General features: G+C 33.7%; 1 protein-coding gene across 2 annotated transcripts in view; it reads right to left on the reverse strand.

The window, feature by feature from the left end:
• LOC145676019 (uncharacterized) overlaps positions 1–8,646 on the reverse strand; it is a 74,648-nt gene extending 66,002 nt beyond the window's left edge. Inside the window, exons 1-2 of one of the 2 annotated variants that reach the window (XM_081746860.1) lie at positions 8,509–8,643; positions 6,511–6,734 (exon numbers count right to left, since the gene is read on the reverse strand). The gene's annotated coding sequence lies outside the window, so the exon portion shown is untranslated. Of the gene's footprint in view, positions 1–6,510; positions 6,735–8,508 lie in introns of both variants that reach the window. The other variant, XM_081746859.1, reaches the window with a different exon arrangement.
• Between the last annotated feature and the right edge of the window lie 670 nt (positions 8,647–9,316).

A 9,316-nucleotide genomic window follows, 5' to 3' on the forward strand; every position in this document is an offset into this window, starting at 1 on the left:
TCGAGAGCACAGCCTTACAAGTTTCTTCCATTTGTCTTTTGTTGCAGATCAGCAAAACCTGAAGGATTGAGTTAGCTGCGAATGAAACTGAAGGGATACAAAGAGGAATATGAAAGACATCAAGAAAGAGAACAAGAGAGAGACATTACACGGAAGATGAAAGCACAAGTAATACCTAAAAAGATTGAAAAGAAAAACCGACGAAATGAAGCTGAAAAAAAGAAAGTGCAGATTAAGGAGACAGTGAAAAGCAGTTAAAAAACCGAAGAAAGCTGCCGAAAGTTCAAAATTTGGGTCATATGTGCGCGTTCATGCACTTGGGAAGACAGTAAGTAAATTTTTAAAAAACAGCTACCTTTAAATCCACAGAAAAAGGCAACCATAGACAGAAAACTATTAAATGATACAATGCCTGACACTATTATCAGTTTATTCTTTGCAGTGGACAAAACACAGACTAGAACGAAAATTCATAATGCGCTTGATGAAACTGAAATGGAAAAAAGGCTTTATTGAAGCGGACGAAACCCTTGTGAAGGGAATACATTCAGTTATACAAAACAAGAAAAAGAAAGATACAATCAATCGAGTACAAAAGATACAGTGATATACAAAAAAAATACAGGTATACATTATGATGATAAAAAAGTGGTGCTTCAACAAAAAACACATAGAGATACAAGTGAATAATGACAAAAAAAGCAGTAATGAAAAAAGCATACAAATACAAAGATGAAAACGAATACAAACCGATAAATAACAGACAAGTGATGGGTAAATTAATAGGAAGATATTTTTCGACAAAATTCCCAGGGAATATTCCGGGAATTTATGTACAAACGCAAAGAAAAATTCATTCTATTATTATAATTTTAAAATAAAATTAGTTTTTACTACAGTATACTTATTACTGTTGTCTCCACAGGATTCTTTAAAATGTATATTCTGAATGATATTATGATTTATATTCTTATTTTATTCTATTTAGACACTACGTATAAACGTATGTTTACTTACTATATGTTTTATTACGTAAATATGTACTAGGAAAAACACTTGGCATAGAAAGTCCACATACCTTTACACCGCTAAATAGTTTAAATTTATACGTAAGTGGGTTTTCTAAACTTAACGCTAATATTATAATCACAGAAGTTTTCAAACGTTATAAGCAAATTAGGGTGATAACTGCCAGAAAACATGAAAATTTCGTAAGGTTACCAGAGTATGGAATTGCATATATACAAAATGTTGATTTGAGGTACACTGTGCTTTGTTACTGTGTTCTCACTGTAATATTAGATTTCTACATTAAGAAGATATGCTATTTCGAACAATATACACAGTGTTACAAATATTTACCAACAATGCTTGGTATATAAATACACCGTAAAACGAAGCAAACAAATCCTAATAAACACAGGTTCGGAAACAATGATACCAATGAAACATCCTGAGATACAACCCTAATTTTGATATGTAAACCCTACATTTTAAAATTATATGTATTTACGACTACATAGATTTCCTTATTCAATATCTGATTCTTTCTCAGAGAGCGAAATTCGAACCAGAGACAGCAGACAGATCGACATCTATTACTTACGGTGGTTCGAGATGTATTGACAGTATTTCACTTCTGTCTGTACAGAATTACTAGATGACTTTACAAACTGGTTCATAAATTAATACTTTGCTTCTTTCTTGTGTAAATGGAAATTTTAAAAATCGTGTAATTAGTTATATAAAATAAGTCAACGAGTTTCAACTTTTCACCTGCAAATTATTAAAAACCTAGATCTAAATCATTAGAAATGAAAATAAATAATTAATCATTTGGTTCTTATAATTTGGAAAAGAAAGTAAAGAAATGGGAATAAATTCCTTTCCGGGAATTTATATGCCAGGGAAAAAAATCAAGAATATTCCCATTTTTTTTATTTTCCTTCCCACCGGGAATATTCCCATTGCCCATCACTATAACAGACGAAATAAGTTATGTGTGTCATTGACAATGGGGAGGGGATGAAATATTTCTAAAATGCATGATTATTTAATAAAAAGGAAAGTGTAGTAAGTCAAGTCTGTTTCGTTTACGTGTTAGAATACAAATCATGGGTACCTGAAGTTAAATTTTGTTGGTTAAGTAAATACAATTAACATTTTCTTGAAGTAATTAAATGTTTTAGCTTCTACTACATTTGGTAGAGCATTCCATGACCTTGGAGCTAATACTGAAAATGCCGCAGTGGTTTGCTTCAGTCTATGGTGTGCAATATCAAACATAGTTCTTTTATGTGTTGAGTGTGAATAGTTGACCTAGCAATGACTTTCTTATATAAATACGCGGGACGTGTTGTTTTAAGAATTTTATAAATGAGACAGCAATAATGCAAATGTCGTCTTCTGGACATTATCAGCATGCTGTTGTTCAGAGTAGGCAAAATATGATCTATTGTAACAGAAGCGGATGCATGAATCTTGTACCTTTTGAATCGCAATTGCATTGCAATTGTATTTTGTAAGAAGTGGGCCATATACATCATCACAATAATCAAACAAACATAGTGTTTGTGACACGAGTAGCTTGGTATTTTTGGACAGACAGTCTCGTATTTTGTACAAGTTTCTTAGTAATCCAAGAGCTTTTGAACATTAGGTAGAGACGTGATTATTCATAGAAAGTTTATCACTCAATTGTGCTCCAAGACTTCTTACACAAAGTGAATAGCTAATGTTTGAGTCCATTATTTGTAATTCTAATTTTTCAGGAACAATTTTATTCAGATGATTAGCGGAACCTTGAACAGTATAAGTACATTTTAAGGGATTAATAACAAGGCGGTTATCAACAGACCAGTTACTGATAGCATTAACATCTTGATTGAGGAGTCGAACAACTTGTGGTTAAGTCCTGAGGCAAAGCTTATATAAACAATTGAGTGTCGTCCGCGTAACAGTATATCTTTGAATGCTGTACAACATATACCAGATCTGCACTGTATAAGGTAAACAAAACTAGACCTAAAATTGAGCCTTGTGGAACACTTCTATCAGGAACAGCAGCTTCAGAAATTTTGTAATGAGAGGAACTTCGTAAAGCAACTTGCTGTTTTCTCTTATATAGATAGGATTCGAACCATTTTATGGTATTTACCGAAAAGTATAGTATTTCATTTTCGCTAAGAGAACATCATGCTGGACAGAGTCAAATGCGTTTGAGAGGTATAATAAAATTTGTATTTCCACATATTAGTCATTTAGTGCATGAAGCACATCGTCTTTAATACCTAACAAAGCAGTACAAGTGCTGTGAGATTTTCGAAACCGAGATTCTTCAGATGGAAGTATGCTAGAGCTATCAAGGTATGAAATCATTTTTGAAGCAATAACTTTTCAATTACCTTTGAAAGAACTGGCAATATACTTATTGGCCTAAAATCACTAACTGATTTAATGCAAGGTTTCTTTGGTAATGGCAGAACTTTAGTTTGTTTCCACGGATTAGGGAATTTATCATTCGATAAAGAGCAGTTCACAATATTAGTTAAGGGATATGTGATAACAGGTAAAGCTATTTTAAGCATATATAGGGTTATTTCATCAAAGCCCGCGGCACTGGATTTAATGTTAACAATTGCTCTTCTAACTTCATGTTCATGAACAGGTCTTAACATGAAAGGAGTTCCACAATCAGCGTGTTTCAGTGAACTGTACTGTTTTATTTGTTTATTAAATGTATCGTTACTTGTTACTGAGATTTCGGAAGCCTTGAGAAAATGACGGTTTATAACACCATTACAATTTAGATCTTCAGAGAGGTTCAACGATGAACTTTTCCCACCTATTCCCAAATTATGTATCGTCCACCAAATGCCTTTGTTGTTTTTAGCGTTATTTATACGAAAGGAAAAATACGCAATCTTTTCTTGTCGAATAACTGCCGAAGTAAAATTACAAAGTTCTTTGTATTCATCCCAATGTTACTGCAACTTAATGCGTTTGAACCTACGGAGCGGACGGTCGCGCATTTTCACTAGCAGCTTAGTATTACCAGATACATAAGGTAATTTGTTATTTGAAACTTGAACCGTTTTCATTGGCGAGTGCTGATCGAACAGACGTTTTAAAGTCTGAAGAAAATCAACTTTAGCATTTATAGAATCCTGAAATTTAATTTGTTTACAGTTCAAGGTTTCGGCATTTTGTAGAATTGCGTCGTGATTAAAGCTATTAAATTTGCGATACCGAATAATATCAAATGACCCTCTTGACGGTTTTTTAATGTTCAGGAAAGCATGTGCCACCCAGTGATCGGATGATCCAATGGATGCACTAACGCCACTTGATGCTATCATGTCAATTTTATCGGTAATAAGGAGATGGTGTAATCATCACTGAATTCTGTTATTCTGGTTGGTGTGAAAATTCAAAAGTTCTTCAAACGAAATTATATCAGTTGTCAAGCACCTAATATCAGAAGTGGGAAGTACGTTATTCTCATTTCAAAATCTGGTAGAGAAAGAAAAGTGCAAAATGTCACATGAATATTATAGTGAAAGAGGCTTACCAATTATTTGTTGACGAAAATCCTGATATTCAAGTTAAATTGTCTAAATTTCATGAACCTCTCCAAGTGCATATAGTTTTTTCACGGGAATTGCTACATAATATATGTCTTTGCAAATATCATATAAATTTCAATTTTCTCATTCAGGCTATCAGAAAAAAGCTCCAACCTTTCCTACTAGTAGTGATGGAATTCTTGAAAGATTCTGTTGTGATACAAAAAGTTAAAGAGATATAATAGGTGACTACAGTAAGTGCACTAGTGATCTGAACATCTTAATTAATTATGATAGGAATATCTATTGTACTCTGACAAACTGGCCAATGGAGGGACCGTGAAGGTCGAACGAGGTCGACTGAAACTTAGTTGAGCTTTAGTCTGAGCTGATTTACACCCAAATAAATAAATAAATAAATTCAGTCAAAACTATTTTACGAAATGAAGAAAATTTGGACTATGACAAAGTAATGTCGCAAGTTGATTTTGCGGAAAATTACTGCGTTGCATAAGACAAAACAAATTACGATTTTCATTGCCTTCACATTATTTTAACATGCTGTGCGATCATTTGCTGTCGTAAGCAATGATTTTAGCCATGTGAAAGATTGTGTTTACGCGTGTGTAAAGAAAATAATACATGGCATGAAACACGAGGTTTCTGAGCTAAATGCCATAAAAATATTTCTGGATAGTAATGGATCACAATTTTAAAAAATTTATCTAACTTGTGCAAGATGTACATTCAGCAAGACTTTGGCATGCAAGGATATGGTTCTTCATTGCTACCTCATGGCAAGGGAACAGTAGATGGGATTGGAGATATACAAACAGAGCAGTATTGTACTTTGTAGAAAAAAGAAAAGTGGCTGTAGTATGTGCTGCTGATTTCGAAGCAATCTCTTCATTTGAAAATACATCTATTTTACTATTATGATCAGCGGAAATTAAAGAAAACCAAGAAGTTCTTAATGATAGATGGAAAAAAATTCTGTTAACTGAACGAGTCCAATCAAAGCAGTTTGTTCTTGGATTTCACAGACAAAATTTGGCTGTTGTTGAAACGTTTAAATCAGAGTTTCAACCGTGTATAGTCTTCAAATTTTTAATCTTAGACGTTTGTTGAGATTTCGAAAATGATTACGCCGAAGGCCATGAAGCTCCCCTCAGCGACTTAGGTTTGAATGATAACATAGCGTGTATTAGGCCAGCTGTTGAAAATATAACACACTGAACATTTTTGTTGGTGGAATTTCTTTCTAGCGGAAATAATAAAACATATAAGTATTCAGCCATCGCATAAATCTCAGCGGAAGAGGACAAAGAAATCAAGTTAACTTCTATGAATAACGTCAGCAACAGCAGTAAAATTTTCAGGACTGTTAAAGATGTGTCTTATATGCGTTTCGACCAAATAATGTGTGTTACAAACACCTATTTTATAAAGTATAAGGCATGTACTAACTTTTGAATAAGATGGATGTAAATGAGCAAGCATTACACCTAAATTGTAGATGGCAAGAAATAAATGTACAGCATAATATAATTTTTGTGACAAAAGCAAGCCTGAAGTAAAGTAAGTAAGGATTAATTGTGAGAGTTTTCAGTGCAACAATAGCAGAGCAAAAATTGTCCTACTTTCGAGTATTATTATTTTTTAAATTTTCTTTAGCATTTCAGAAATCATTAATATTGACATTTTGCGTATTGATTCACACGGTGCCGTGTCCTTCAGAACCACGCGTAAAGTTTACATCTCTTTTTATTAATGTAAATATTAATCGTATTTCGCTTATATGAAATTTGTTGAAAGAAACGCATATTGAGCTAAGAATTCAATTTTTAAGAATTCAGATTTTATATTAAAAAAAAAAACAAAAAGCATCACCTACGTGTACTCCTAAGATTGCATTGCTCACATATCACATATTGGAAAAGTTTACCTTGTAGAAATATACAATTCAATGCTTCAAATTTGTAGTGTTAATGTCCTGCACGTGACGATGGAATAGCGCTTTTGGAGTAACTGTTATGCGTCAGTAAATATTCTTTCTTTCTTTCTTTTTTTTTTAACAGTACTGTCTAGTAAGCAAACTCTGCTGTCACTCTTTATTTTCACTCAGCAGCCGTTAGGTGTGCTGACTTGAGATTTTCAGTAAACAAGCACCTGTAACATACCACAAATATTTCTGTAAAGATATGTTTCGGAAATGTTTAAGAACTACAGTTTTGCGAATTTAAACCTCCGATATTAATTTTCGAAATTTTAACACCTAGTACGCAAACATCACACCCCCATTAGATCGCTATTTATTAAGCAATATTTCGGTAACCATGATGTGTACGGACTTGTGGTTTTCGATAAAGAGACAACTATGACGTTCTTTATATTTCAGACATGTATTTCGTAATACTTGAAAATGCAGAACCTAGGTACTCCACAGCACTAGGAAACTCTCTGGGGTGCCCATCAACTTTTACGGACAAATATATTTTCAGTTGTTGTTTTAATAAGCACTCTTTTAAAATTCATCGTTGTTCTACTCGAAATCCAGGAGTCCATACCCGACCGACAAACCTCAGTGGCCGTGTCAGGTGGACACTAAAAAGCACAAATCCTATTTAACCGAGTGCAGGCAGGGCGAAGCTGATCGGCTAGCGCAAGGATGCGTTCGTATAGAGCAGGTGCGACCGTGATGGCTGGGTGTGTCCATAAGTGAGAAAATTCTAAATACGTGAATTTTCGCAATGAAACATTTTTTATATTATTTGTAATGGCTTGCCACTAAAAACGATCGCTTATAAGATCAAAATACAGCTTATGTATACTGTGCAGAAATGCTAGGCAGTGAGAAAATAGTATTTAATACAATCCTTTTTCGTACAGATAATTAGTTTAACATTCGTAAAGCAGTTTTGACAATTTTACACTAGAAATCCTACAATTGTAAATATAGAATACAGCTGTATTACTTACTATTCAAACCAGTCGCCTACAGATTCCGTCTCCTCCCCCCCCCCTTGCTTTATAAACGTATCTATCTGTGCAATGTTCAATTCTAACTGTAAATTTAGCATAATTTGTTGTACCTATACTTGACCTGCATTATATAAGTTCATTACTACAAACTTTTCAGATTATGTGATTTCAATTTTACTTTTGTATAAGGTTTAAGAAAAAAAGCGCGGGAGTAGTTTTGGCACATTACAGTTAAGATAGTTTACGGGTTAAATTGAATACTTTCCATAAAAACGCATATTCATAAGTAATTTATTTCTGCAGGCAACAAAATTAAATACAGCTGAATGTTAGCTTTACAAGTGCTCTTCGAGAGACAAAATAAGTGAGTGCTTATGAAAGGTGACTCTATCAGATTCAATTTTCCACCAGCGGTGTGTCTGAACAATGAACAGAAGGTTTATTGTATATTTAAAAGTGCTGTGTTATTAGTATGAAGCCATTACAAGTGCTACTGAAAATCGTATCAGTGCCAAAACATACTTCTTTCTACTACCCACGCTTACGCGAAAACCCACCGTCGCTGACACACCCGGTCTTTGACGAACCTCCTCATATGCCTACTTGCATGTCTCTGCTCTGACTCGGTTAAATAACATTAAAGCATTTTAGTGGCCACCTATCGCAGGGTGGTTTGTTTCCTGTACTAATTTCATGCCATTCATCCAAATAATTTATAATCCATATATTTGTAATTATATGCAAATCGTAAAAGAATTGTATTCTTTAAAAAATTATTTCTAGTGACTCCTTGAACTCTATCTATGCCAAGTGAAACATTTACATGTCATCTAGCATTAATCTTTTAGGGAACAATAAGAATAAAATTAGTGAAAGAATATAATTGTTCAACACTTATTTCCAGTGGTGTGCCAAAAGTAAACCTTGGCAGAAGTAAAAATGCCGATTTAGACATAATTACCACCGGTCGCTCCTACAAAGATTTTATTCCTGCAATCTTGTCTTCTTGGAATGATCACTGAGAAATATCTATATATATATTTATATAATTCTTTTACTATGGCACGAGCTTCTAAGACCAGTGTCGACATTCTTGTCTTGTCTAGTCGTATGACTATTATCAGTCAATGCACCAGCGTACTAGTCATATGTGCTACATATGCTAAATTGTCAAATGTGTACCTCAAACAGAGGATTTATGATTCAAAAACAAAGTAGAGTATAATACAGGACACAATCGGGAAAAATGACACAAGTCAGGAAATTAGTCAAAGTCAGAAAAAGGTCAAAATCGGGAAAGAAGTTCAGACAGGGAAAGAGGGCAAAAAGCCAAGGTTAACAGGGCAAAAAAAAATTAAGGGTAAGTAGGAAGTGTAAAATGAAAAAGAAAGCATATAAAAAAGAAGGGAATCTATGTACGTGTAAATGTAACAGAAAGGGTGAGTCTAGTGTAGGTATATAGCAAGTCCCACTTAGTCTTGTTCCTCACGGAGCACCACTAGACACTAGGTACCCACTACAACAGCCACTGCCGAACTCTACATTCTTCGCGATCGTGATTGTATACAGCAGTAGACGAATTTGCCAACGAATATTACAATTTATTACTAGATCAAAGATTAGAAAATCACTAAACGTTAACACTATATATATATATATATATATATATATATATATATATATATATATATATATATATAGGGTGTTTAATAAGTAATGGTCATAAAATAAACCGTAGATAGTACATGCCAAAACTAACAAAAAAGTCT

Source organism: Thermobia domestica, chromosome 18 (assembly GCF_964235325.1).
Source record: "Thermobia domestica chromosome 18, izTheDome1.hap1.1, whole genome shotgun sequence".
In the NCBI taxonomy this organism is placed as follows: Eukaryota; Metazoa; Arthropoda; class Insecta; order Zygentoma; family Lepismatidae; genus Thermobia; species Thermobia domestica.